This window comes from Panthera pardus, unplaced genomic scaffold, assembly GCF_024362965.1.
Source record: "Panthera pardus isolate Hobbes unplaced genomic scaffold, ASM2436296v1 HiC_scaffold_7, whole genome shotgun sequence".
NCBI classification, from domain to species: Eukaryota; Metazoa; Chordata; class Mammalia; order Carnivora; family Felidae; genus Panthera; species Panthera pardus.
In genome coordinates this window covers 14,388,869-14,402,900 of record NW_026527002.1, presented here as the reverse complement: position 1 = coordinate 14,402,900, position 14,032 = coordinate 14,388,869, and the positions used below count along the sequence as shown (strand labels likewise).

The 14,032-nt window shown below is 36.3% G+C and overlaps 1 protein-coding gene across 1 annotated transcript in view; it reads left to right on the top strand.

Moving 5' to 3' along the window:
* Positions 1-14,032, top strand: part of LOC128775274 (translation initiation factor IF-2-like) — a 519,737-nt gene that overhangs the window by 495,939 nt on the left and 9,766 nt on the right. The gene's annotated exons all lie outside the window — the stretch shown is intronic.

The following is a 14,032-nucleotide window of genomic DNA, read 5'->3' as shown; positions in this document are numbered from 1 at the left end:
GTGTTTTTCCCAGTAAATCTTTTCACATCTAGCCTTGGACTCTCTTCACAAGACCCAACTAACACATCCTTCTTTCATTCTGAGGCACTCAGAATAGCTGAGTCTTAATAAAAAAGGAGCTCTTTACTGGGCCATGTGCTATATCACTAGAATTCTGGATCATGGTCTGGGGCCAATAACCTAAATAGTGAGTAAGTATTAATTTGCCTTACTTTGTTCTCTGTGTACATATGTAGATCACAGTTTTAACAGCTAGGATGGACACAGATGGCTGGATTCCTACTAATTCTCCTTTGTCATAGTCGGATCCATTATATATCAGGGCAATGCTATACCCAACCAAAAATAAAATTACTTTTTTCATGCCTGTCTTGCAGATATATTAGCCACTGAGGTGTAAAGAGAAATGATTGGATAGAGCTTTTTGGAACCTTCTGTAGAGGGAGACACAGCTTTTTCTCCCTTTTCTCTTTCCTCCTGTCTAAAATGAAGATGTGAGAGCTGATATTTGAGAGGTCATCTAGTGAACGCAACGTGACTCTGAAAATAGAACTCACACTTGAAATATGGTAGAGAATTCTTCTTGTTAAAGATACAACTATTTGAAGTCATTGTTGTAATCAGTGGAACCCAATTCTAACTGGTGGACAGATTCAATTATTTATTAGTCTCTGACCAATTACCATCTCTATATGCTAACTCATTAATTGCACTCCATTGACCCCAAAGGCTGGTGTTGTTAATAGCACCCCATTTCAGAAAGGCTTACAATTTTATTTTAAGCAAAGCAATGTAGAAAAATTTGACATTGTGAGTACTCCATATTAGAGAGTGGTTAGTCACATTATAAAAGATTTTATATCCCAAAGGGATTTACTTTAACATTCTATTAAGTAAAGTCTACTGTATTTCAATATTAGTTCCTATATCATTAAATTCATGACAGATACTGCTGTTGGGGAAAGGAAGAGGAAACCTGTCAGAGAAAGTTACAACTAAATTCTTTAAAGTTTTTCCCATTGAAGAGGAATGAGAGAGGGAGATAAAGGCACTGCTAATGGAAGGCTGTTATCACCACCATTAACTCTATCAATTTTTCACCCCTACCTGCAGTAGTTTGTTAGAGAGCTTCTGACTACATTATTCACAAACCTGTAATAGAGTCTTCTAGTTGTCTACCAAAATCTGCTTCCCTTCTCGCATTTGTCCATAGTGATAGTTAAAGCACAGTGATGATGATCCAGATGGAAGCTGTATTTTCCAGCCTTTCTTGCAGTTAGAGTTGGGACTGAAATTAATTTATCAGATTTATTTGCTAAGAAGAAAATATCTTTCACTAAACTTCTCCTCTGTCCTTTTCTTGTAAACTGAAAGAGAAAGGTGACCACCACCCTCAGCATTAACTATGTAGAGGAGGACAAAATGGAAGGGACTTGGATTCTCAAATTATTCATTAGAACAGAGCTGCCCCACGCACCTAGATTACTCACCTCATGGCTCTTAGGGGAAAAATATGTATCTTCTTCAAGTCACTGCAATCTGAAGCTTCTTTGTTCGAACAATTTCACCTTCTTCCTAAATAATAAGCTTAATAATATGGCTTTGCTTATTACCCTGGAATCATTTTTTTTTTAATGTGAGGGTGTGTGTGTGTGTGTGAGTGTGTGTGTGTAGGCTAAGATGCTTTCCGGATCTCTAAGAACCACAGATTCATCCATATTCTATTTCCCATAGCACAAATACATTAATACCTTAGGAATTCAGATTAAAGAAACAAAACCCATGAGAACGTATTACAGTAATCTTACCATAAACAATAACCTCCTCCCTTTAGTTAACAATGTTTTAACCAGCGAAGATATAGTCTGTTGTAGAATTATTTCTGGGTCACACAAGTTCAGAGTTTCTTAAAGGAGGGTGGGTTCTGGGAACCACCATGGATAAGAATCATGTGGTTTGAGAATCGCAGTCCTAGTGGATAGTGGATCACCATGGCCCTATTTCAATAATGGCCAGGGTGGATGAAGTGACGGTTTCTTTAACCTTAGTGCTCTTATGACTTCCCTGAGGATCGAGTTGCTCATCAAAATCAGATTGCCTCTGGAGTTGTGGTTCTTAGTCTCATCAAACCAAAACATTGTTTGCAACAGGTTACCTTCCCTGCTAAAAAGATACGCTATGAGATAAAATTGTGGTAAAAGAGCTCCAAGTAGACTGCTTTCACCATTAGTCAACATGGTGAGGACACGTTGGTCCATCTCAGCGCTTGGCCATACCGGTATTACTTTGGTTATTTTAGTTATATTGATAATAATCCATTTTGATATTTAGTTAAAGTACTTGAGATGTTCCTTGTATATGATTACACATTAAAATCCAAATTTATTTGGTTTTTATGAACATTAAAATAGATGTTTTATGAGTAAAACCCAACTTTTGGAACAATCCTTTTTCACAGGACTTCTTGGACACATTAACAATATGTAGAATTTTAATGTAATGTTTATGTTATAGAAGTAGTATGTTATAATTTTTTTTTGTTTTAATTTATTTTGGATTGAGAGAGAGACAGCATGAGTGGAGGAGGGACAGAAAGGGACAGAGACACAGAATCCTGAGCTGTCAGCACAGAGCCTGATGCGGGGCCTGAACCCACAAACTGCGAGATCACAACCCGAGACGAAGTTAGACAGCCAACTGACTGAGCCACCCAGGTATCCCTAGAAGCAGTATATTTTAATTGAAGAACTCAGAAAAAAATAAAGAATAAGACAAAAATGACCATATATCTGGCTACCCAGAAATATCTACTCTTAACAATTTTGGTATTCAGTAAATTGTAATAGAAGCCCCGAGAGGAGTCTGTACAGGACCCAGCAGATGCACAGAAGAAGCAGTGGTGTATTTCACACAGAGAATGAGACACGTGAGAGGAAGGGTGACCCTCAAAATTCAGTCCTGAGAAATTAGTAGGATGCTCTGAGTGGGAAGGAATGCGGATCCCCTCCCTGACAGAGGCAGTCATCTTAACTTAAGTAAGAAATGTGTGTGAAGGAGAGAAACAGCAAGTGAAGTAACTTCAAGAAATTTTCTTTGCCGATTGTGCAAAAAAAAAAAATACAAAAGGCATACTTGGAGAATAATTTTATTACAGGTCATAGCACGTGGCCCAGATTTAAATATGCCACTCACTGTGTTACTCACTGTACCTAGAGGGTAATGTGTTTACAAAAGCCCCATGAAACAGATTTATCATAACTCCTACTCCATAAAAGAGGAAACTGAGACTCAAAGAGGTCAAGTGACATGAACAAGGTAATAAGTGGTAAAAAAAATATATATGTATATATATAGCTAAAATTAAAAATTATGTGAGTGTTGAGAAATGTATAGAGTTGTCAAATCACTACGTTGTACACCTGGAATGGTTACAACATTGTATGTCACTATATGTCACTAATAAAAATTTTAAAATAAACAAATGAATAAATATTAAAAAACAAACAAGAAACTCAAAAGTGTTATGGGGCGGGGGTCGGGTGGTGGGGAAGAAAATGATGTCTACCTGAGAAATTTTAACTCAAAGTAAAGTTGGAGATAGGCCAGATACAAGGTACACATCTGAGAGTTGGAACTTTGTAAGAAATGAGAAATTATTAGACTTGTTTTGAGACGGGAATATAATCCAATTTGTTTTCGAATGTCAGGCTAGAGCAGTGACAATGGAGACCAAGAGAACAGTGAGGTTGCTGTTGCAGCAATGTGTCTCAGGGATGAAGAGAACCGGGACCCCAGGGATGGGAGCATGAGGCCCATCCAAGCCACGGGGGGTGAAACAATCCATAGAAGTTTGTAACTGATAGCTGGGGGTAAGGAAGGAAAAAGAGAATGGTCTAGGTCAACAGCTCTCAGGCTTTACGTGAGCATCCGAATCCCCAAGGGGCTTGTTGAAGCAAAGATTGTACAACCCTTCCCAGTGTCTGGTTCAAAAGTCTGGTGTGGGACCTGAGCATGTGCATTTCTAACAAGTTCCCAGGTGAGGCTGATTTCATTAGCACCAGAACTACATTTTGAGAATCCTGCATTTACTAAAAAGCTGTTCTGTACTTGTTGAACATTATGGAAAGATATCCAGGTGTGAGCTGTGTGTATCTTTCTGGAACCCAGAAGTGTGGTTAGAACTAAGGATACAGAATTGGGAGCTCTCAGTGTATAATGACAGTACAATATAAGCACCCAGAATTTGACTGGCATTATATAGGTGTTCAATAAATACTAGTTAAGTAAACTGATAAAAGCAGAAAAGGGAAGAGGCAAATATAAAAGAGGACTAACACTTAAATGCCTAACAGAGGAGGAGAAAGCCTAGAGGATAAAACAGATGAGAAGGAATCAAGGAGGGTCAAGATTGTCAGAGAGGACAGAGGAGGGTGGTGTCGTTGTCAAGAAGGAAAGTCCCAGGAGAAGGGATATCAGAAGGGGTACTAGAAGAGATTGGAGGCTGGGAGTATTTTGACTCTATTAACAGATGACTCATTACCTTTTCCAGTAATGTGATGGAAGTTAATTGAAGAATTAAATAGGAAAAATTTTAAAGAAAACCACCCTTATTTCTAGACCAGGACAGTCGGATAGAACAATAAAGTGAACCACGTATGTAATTTTATGTGTTCTAGTAGCCACATTAAAAAGGTAAAAACAGGGGCGCCTGGGTGGCTCCGTCGGTTAAGCATCTGACTTCGGCTCAGGTCACGATCTCTCAGTTTGTGAGTTCAAGCCCCACGTCGGGCTCTGTGCTGACAGCTCAGAGCCTGGAGCCTGTTTCACATTCTGTGTCTCCCTCTCTCTCTGCCCCTTCCCTGCTCATGCTCTGTCTCTCTCTGTCTCAAAAATAAATAAACATTAAAAAAAAAAATTTAAAGGTAAAAACAAACAGGTGAAATTGGTTTTAATAACACATTTTCTTTATCCCAATGTATCCTACATAGTAACATTCCAATATTAAAAGTATTTATGAGAAATTTTATATCCTTTTCATATGAATTATTTAAAATCCAGTGTATATTTTACATGAATAAAGCACATCTCAGACATAGCCACATATCTGTGTAGCCACATAGAGCTAGTGGTCAACATCCTCGGTGCACAGTAACAGACTATCCTTCTATGGATTTGATTGTCAAGGAAAAGGAAGAAATAAGATACTAGTTAGAGCAAAACAGAGTTGAGAGTCATAATCATCCCCCCCCACCTCTCCCCTCCCCTTCTTTCCATCCTGCCTGCTCATTCAGCTGTAAATTTGCAAGTTTATATCCTGTGCACACAAGGCACTCAGTGATTTGTTACGCTTTGTTTTCAAAAACTATTATAAAACATTGCATACATACATTGCATATATGAAATTTTATATAGCAAAAATATAGCAACATAGCATAGTATTTACCAACCTCACAACTTAAGATATAAAAGCTCTTGACATCCTTGCATAAGTGTATAACCCATGTATCCCAGCATAAGTGTATAACCTTCCCATTCTCCCTGAGGGATCATGGTGCTAAATTCTGTGTTTATTGTTCCTGTAGTTTTCTTTATGTGCTACTATGTTTTTAGGTACAGTATCTCTAAATAAAAAATAATTTTTGAGTGTTTTTAAGCTTTATATATATAGTAACGTAGGTATATTTCTCCACATGCTATTTTTGTTCAAAAATGTTTTGCAAATGTTAATGCAAATTACTGGGGTTTATTTTTATAGTATGCCATCTTTTAAGTATATCACAATATGTTTATTAACTTCTCTGTTGATGGATAAGTTTCAGTTATTTATTATTTTATGCTCTTATGAAAGAATCTTATCATAAATCATCAATTTTCTTGCACTTATCACCTGGATAGTGAGACAGAGAGAAACAGAGAGAGAGAGAGAGAGAGAGAGAGACCCTCAGTTCTGATTTTTCTAGGTGTATATATATATATATATATATATATATATACATATAAAAGTGAAATCATACATTCTGACTTTTATTAAATAATGTCAAATTATTTCCAAAGTAATTGTGTTAATTTTTATTTTGCATTAATAGCTACCATTAATCCACATCCTTAACAACATTTGATATTGTCAGACTACAATTTTTGTGAGTCTGGTAAATGTAATGATACCTCATTGTGATTTTAATTTTCTTTCCCTAGATTACTAGTGAAGGCTTTAATGTATTTTTTTTGTTTATTTATTTATTTTTGAGAGACAGAGAGAAAGAGCACAGGGGAGGGGCAGAGAAAGAGAGAGAGAATCTCAAGCAGGCTGCACACTGTCATGCAGAGCCCCATGCAGGGCTTGAACTCACGTACCGTGAGATCTTGACCTGAGCCGAAATCAAGAGTCAGATGCTCAACCAAAGGAAAGTCCCAGGAGAAGCGATATCAAGAGTCTAGAAGAGATTGGAGGGGGCTAGTATTTTGACTCTGGCCCCCAAGCACCCCAAGACTTTCATGTATTTAATGGTCTTTTCTGTTTCCTTCTCTATAAAATACATTTAAGTATTTTTTTGTTTGTCTCTTTTGTTTCATTTTTTCTTCATTTGCTTTTTGATTTATAAGAGTTATCTACATAGCCTGCATGCTAATCATTTGTCAGTTTTATGTACTGGCAAATACCTGATCCCATTTGAGTCTTGGTTTTTTACTTTTTTTTTTTTTTTTTTGGGTAAACTTGTTTTAAGTAAAGAAAAGCATGTCTAAAAAGATGCACAAATCATAAATGCCTAGCTTGATGAATGAAAACATTTTAAGGTAAACACTTCTGTGTAGCACCAACCAAATATTGCCACACCTTAAATCCTCCAACAGGTCCCAAGTCACTATTCCATGTAAAAAGCAACCAATATTCTGACTTTAACAAAAGCTGAGTTTTGCCTGGCTACTTTTACATACATTAAATACAACAGTGTAAACTCTTTGGTATGTGGGATTCTTTTACTTAAAACAGTGCTTGAATTCACTGTTTCCTTAAGATTTCTTCCTTATATTTAAGATTTCAAATCTATAAAGAACTTATCAAACTCGACACCCAAAAAAGCAAATACTCCAGGGAAGAAATGGGCAAAAGACAGGAATAGACGGTTTTCCAAAGGACATCCAGATGGCTAACAGTTACAGAAGAAGATACTCAACATCACTCCTCATCAGGAAAACGCAAATCAAAACCACACTGAGATACCACCTGACACTGACCAGAGTGGCTAAAACTAACAACTCAGGCAACAACAGATGTTGGCAAGGATGCAGAGAAAGAGGATCTCTTTTGCACTGCTGGTGAGAATGCAAATTGGTGCAGCCACTCGGGAAAATAGCATGAAGGTTCCTCAAAAAGTTTAAAAAAAGAACTACCCTATGACCCAGCAATTATACTACTAGGTATTTATCCAAGTGATACAGGCATGTTGTTTTGAAGGGACACATGCACCCCAATGTTTATAGCAGCACTGTCGACAATAGTCAAAGGATGGAAAGAGCCCAATTGTCCATCGACAGATGAATGGATAAAGAAGATGTGGTATACACACACACACACACACACACACACACACACACACACACACACACACAATGGAGTATTACTCAGCGATCAAAAAGAATGAAGTCTTGCCATTTGCAACAATGTGGATGGAACTAGAGGGTATTATGCTAAGTGAAATTAGTCAGAGAAAGATAAATATCATATGACTTCACTCATATATGGAGTTTAAGATACAAAACAGATGAACATAATGGAAGGGAAGCAAAAGTAATCTAAACACAGGGGGACAAAACATAAGAGACTCTTAAATATAGAGAAAAAACAGGATTGTTGGAGGGGTTATGGGTGGGAGGATGGGCTAAATGGGCAAGGAGCATTAAGGAAGACAGTTGTTGAGATGAGCACTGGATGTTATACATAGGGGATGAATCAATGGAATCTACTCCTGAAATCATTATTGCACAATATGCTAACTAACTTGGATGCAAATTAAAAAAAGATAAATCAATAAACTGGTTGGTTCAGTGCAAAAATAAGTAAAAAATAAAATTCCAAATTAAAATTTTTATAATATAGTCTTATGATTTGAAGAATCTTCACTGATTCTTTTTTCATTCCTGAGATCAAGAATTTGTACCATCTTTTTTTTTATAAACTTGCCATATATTTATCAATTATACTATATTGTAATTTTGCTTTTAGTGTTTTAAAGTTTATTTATTTATTTTGAGAAGGAGAGAGAAATAGCATCAGTGCATACACACGTGTGTACGCACGCAGAGGAAGGGCACAGAGAGGACGGAGAGAATCCCAAGCAGGCTCCATGCTGTCAGCGCAGAGCCCAATGTAGGGCTCAATCTCACAAACTGTGAGATCATGACCTGAGGTGAAATTAAGAGTCAAATGTTTAGCTGACTGAACTACCTGGGCGCCCCTCAATTATGCTATATTTTAAAGAAACTGACTTGTATGGGTAATTCTCTCCATTTATTTGCTCTCTATTTCATTGAGTTTTGCATTGTCTTTATTCTCTTCCTTCTGCTTTCTTTGGGTTTCTACTGCTAGAAACCCAAACCTTTTTCTTCCTTCTATTTTCTTTGGGTTTCTACTGCTAGAAACCTTTCTCTAACTTTTTGAGACAAAATTGAAATGCGTGAATTTTCATCCTTTGTACTCTTCAAATATAAGGAATTTAAAACTACATATTGTATCCTAATACCAGCTTAGTTGTATCTTACAAGTTTTGACATATCTGTATTTATTATTATGCAATAAAAATAGTTTCTTTGATACTTTGGTCTATTGCTACTCTATTTCCTCTCATTTTCATTTGGGTTTATTGTGACTAGTTGTTCGCTTTTACTTTCAAGATTAATTCCACCGTGATCAGAAAACATATTCTGAATTATTTAAATTCTTTGAAAATTTGGGGGATTGGTTTTATGCACAATAGATGATCAGTTTTGGTAAATCATTCATATGCACATTTACCTCTCCCTTACCAGCACATTTTTACACTGTTATCATGCCTCTTAATTCTATATGTATTTTAGGTGTAAAACATTACTCCTATGTTTTATTTAATCAATATTTGTTTTTACCCACATATTTATCTTTATCTTGTTTCTTCATTACTTCCTACAGTTTTATGTTTCTGCCTACAATAATGTTTCTTCTGCCTGAAAATTCTCTCTATTTTTTCCCCTTAATTCAGATTTATTGGCAATAAATTAAATTGTGTCAGTGTTTCCTTATCTGGAAATATCTATATTACACTGGCACTGTTAAAAGATAATTTTCCAGAGTATAAAATTTTAGGTTATCATCTATTTTTTCTGCTCTTTAAAACTGTCATTGTATTGCCACTGGCATCTACTGTTTCTGATAAGAAATTAGTTATTTTTGCTATTGTTTCTTCCTTGATGATAATGTGATTTATTCTCATCTGGCTTCTTTTAACTTTTTGGTTTGTCTTTCTCTTTCAGAAATCTTATTCTGATGCATCCAGGAGTAGTTTGTTTGTGTTTATTCTACTAAGGGTTCACATTTTTTCCTGAATTTGTGAGTTGACGTCTTTTCCCAGTTTTGATGATATATTTTTGTCATTATCTTTCCAAATACTGCATCTGTCATGCTTTCTTTTTCCTGACTTTCTGAGACTTCAGGTGCACATCTATTAGACCATTCACATTTCTGATGTTTCTTATACTCCTTTACAAATTTTCCATGTTTCTTGATCTTCATATTTGAGTCAGATATTTTCTACTATCCTATCTTCTAGTTTACAAAACCATTCTTCTGCTGCATCCACTCTGGGTCAAACCCATTTACTAGTTTATAATTTTCATTATCACATTTGATGATCTTATCATTTCCATTTGATCTCTTTTATGGATGTCAGTTTTCTAATGTGATATTCCATCTTGAATATATGAAGTATATTGAAGTATTCAACAAATATTTCATATATTTTCTTGAACATGATAATTGCCATTATTTTAACGTTTGTGTCTGATAACTCCAAAGATTGGGTTTCTGGAAATTTTGAATTAGTTTTCTTTCTTTTGGTCTTTCAGTATGCTTATAAATTTTTACACTTAATGACAGATACTGGGCAAGAAAAATGGAGAAGACTCTCATGGATGTGTACCTCACCTTCTGGTGGGCAGCCTGAGTTGGAGCAGATCACTTTAATCTAATGAAGGAATGGACCCTCTGAACTGAAGTTTTAGATGACACTCTCTACCTCTGGTTCTCCCCTGTTCTCAGGCTCTGTTCTTCTGGATCCTAACTGATCGTCTGGGATCCTTGCTATTTGCAGGCCTTAAACTCTACTGAGGACTACTGAAAACTCAACTCCTGTGCAATAGCTTTTGCTTGACTGTTTTACCTACCAGCTTCCACAACATTAGAATTTATCAAATGCCTCTGGGGGGAAATGAAAGTATCTTGGACTCCTTTCTCTGTACATTCTTTCTCTCAAGGATCTTTTCCCTATGCTTCTAGAACCACCACTATCTAGATCTGTATCTATCTACATCTGTATCTATGTCCAGCTAGCTAGTTAGCTAGCTATCATCTACCTGTCTATAATTAAATATTGATAATGTTTAAAAATTCAGACTCCATGTTGGAAAATGAGAGAGTTTTGATTGTCTAATGTGCCAGAAGAACTTGAAAGTACTTTAGTTTAAATGTTTTGTTTCTACAGAAATCCACTTCAATGTTATCACAAAAAATGGATCGCTCTGGTTATGAACAAACTAGCAGAGTCTAGGTAATAGCTAGCGCTAAACTTAATTACATCTAGGATATACATAAATGACCTTCTCAATAGGATGTACATAGAAACCAAATGGTCAGGCAATAGCAAAACTCAAAATGAAAGATAAGCACACTAAGAAAGAGGAAATGTTCTCTGGCATACACAATACCTGGCACTGAGATTTTCAAAATGGCGGATTTTGACTCACTGATGGATAGCGTTTTTAAAGTTGGTTGTTTTTATTAGCTGAAGAGTAAAGTTGGCATCCTGTTGAGATGAGTTTCAGTGAGGTTTATGGTTGTTCTTTCCATTTCTGGGCTCTTGTCCTATGAGATATTATCCATTTCAAAAAGTTGTGCTATTTCAGCAATTTCTTGTTCAACATTGACAGTTGCCATTTCACAAATATTAGAGAGATTGAAAAGGCCTATAAGATCATTAAATCCATCCCCCTGGCACTGTAGGCGAAGCAAGTGAAGCAAAACTATTTTGTGTGTGTGTGGGTTATATTTGGTCTGGCCGTTTCTAGTAAAATAACATGGAGTGAATTGGGTGGGGGTGTCTAGCTAAGTGAAAAGTTTCTGCTGGAATCTTCTTGTTTCCTTTCTCTCTTATCTTCTGAATATCACTAATCATTAGGTGCCTATTTTATATCTCAAATACATATTTTAAAACCATATCTGAGGTTTGACTTCTACTTTTCATTTAAGTCTCATGTTCTGGCTAATGTCAGCACTGATCAGATAGATAATCTGGAACTGAGTGGAATACCATAACTAATAGTCTGGGAAACCTATTATCTCAATGTGTAGAGTGATGAAAATATATAGACTGCATTACTTTTAATTTTACTGATTTTTGTATTTTTACTAAGGTTTAAAGGTGACCAAAGTGTTCTAGTTAATATTAAACAGCTGAGTATTATTGATTTTAGTCAAATTTACTCTTTCAAATTAATGTTCCACATGAGAATATTGCTAATGATAATTATATCATCACCAAAATATTTTCTGACTTTGCTTGTTATTAAATACTATTTAACTAAATCACCAAAATCATTTCATAACAGAAGCTTTCTAATACAAATCAGTCACATATAAGTGAATAACGCTCCTTATGAAAAAGCTAAAAGAAAAATATTGCAAGAAAATAATGGAGATATCAACCGATATGCTGTCATTAATGTCAGCTACTTCTAACAGTTTTGACTTTTGAATTCTTAAAACTAGATAACAGCACAATTAAAGCTGCTTCTTTAGAGCTTTACCACATCATTTAAAAAATTTTTGATTACACCAATTGGAAAGCAGAAAGAACCATATATTTTATTAAAACCCTTTAGCAGCTCTCAGAATGTTACAGAATAAATTGTGGAACCACTGTCACGTGCTTGTTACTAAGGTTTGGGCACAAAATAATTCAATATTATAGCACCATACACTCAGATCACACTCAGTAAGTAGGTATTGCAGGGACTCTCAACTCTTCAGGAGACCTTACGATAACAATGTGAAATTCAAGCAGGCATAGCTTGTGGCCACTCCCATTCTAGGACCAGATAATGCAATGCCACTTGCAAGACTCCACTCCTCTCACACTGCTTTGAACATGTAACCCAATATATTATTTGAATACCTTAGCAGATCTTCATTAGTAAAAGCAGAATTCTGGCATAACATCTAAAGAATATGCACAAAAAGATTTTCATAGGTATAGAGTCCTTCTGTTGTAAGAATAACTGTGTAAATCCACATGTGATATCATGCTATGGTGACATTAGTACTTCATCTCAAGTTTGTAACAAGATAGAGGCTCTTCGGCAGGAAACAATGGCAAATTAATAGGTAATCAAGGCTTAAGGTAAACCCATTGGGTCAAAGAAAGTCACTCTTGAAGGATAAAGAAAACCTTTCCTAATTAAGAGTTATACAAATATTTCACCCTCTGTAAGGTACATCGAATCCTACACTTCCACTTCCTAGGTTCTAGGAGAAAGAGATGAGATAGGTCCCTTCAATTGGTCTCAGGAGCATGAATTTTTCTCATAAGGGGAGCATCCTGCTATATGGAATGCAAATATTTTAAACACCTTAGTACATATTTCTCACATATTATGACCCCTAACGGAGAAACATCTTTTTTTTTTTATGTGATGCTCCCCCAATATGTAGTCTGCTTTGGAAAGAAAAACTTGCTATGCTGGATTTATTGAGAGACTGAATGTTGATTTCCAACACAATGCCCCCCCCCCCCCCCGCAAAGAACATTCAAGTGCAAATTCGACCACACCTCAAATTCATCTTCACTACCTTCTCTACCTTCTACACCTCTACACGTTTTCCCTTCACAACATCTTCTTTACCTTTCATCCTCTACTTAAGAAGCATCCTTGGGGCACCTGGGTGGCTCAGTCGGTTAAGCAGCTCAGGGCAAGATCTCAAGGTTCTTGAGTTCCAGACTTGCATGGAGCCCTGCATGGTGCTCCACGATGACTGTGGAAGCTGCTTGGGATTCTCTCTCTCTCTCTCTCTCTCTCTGTCTCTGCCCATTCTGTGCCCTCTCTCACTTAAAAAAAAATCCTTACTGTAACCATATGTGTTAAAATCTTAAATCTTTAGAGACTTCATAGATCATCTAATCCTATCTCTCATTCAAGGAGAAGCAAGACATAAGAAGAACACTTGATTTTCCCATTGCCTTTGGTAATGGTAAAGCTGTCACTAGATGCAAAATAGTTTTGACTCCCAAGTCAATGTTGCACCAGATGGCCTGTAGTTGCTCATGAAGGACTTTGGCTTCTTGACAGCTGGCACGTCCCCTCCCAGCTTAATAGTTAGGGGTCACCCTTGTCCTATCGATGACATGCACCTCTTGACTTTTGTGTTGCTGCCCATCGGGCTCCTATATCGTCATGCCGCAAGAAATTCTAGATTTCCTACTTTGAAAGAACAATAATTTTTTTAAAAGATGTAAATTAAACATAACTGTAGAAATTCAGGATAGTATTTTCAATTTCGGCTTATCGACATAAGAGAATACAACTTTGAATGTTAGAATGCTGGATGAGGAATCAAGAATCTAGTTTTGGGTTTGCTTCCAAGTACCTTTGAAAGTTTGGGTAAATTTCTTAATCGTTCTGTTTCTCATTTGCCTTATCTGGAACCTAAGAGGATTGTGGTAGATGATTCTTAAGGTCCCTTCTAGCTAGACATTTCTGTGATTCTTTATCATGCAAAGTAAAGTGG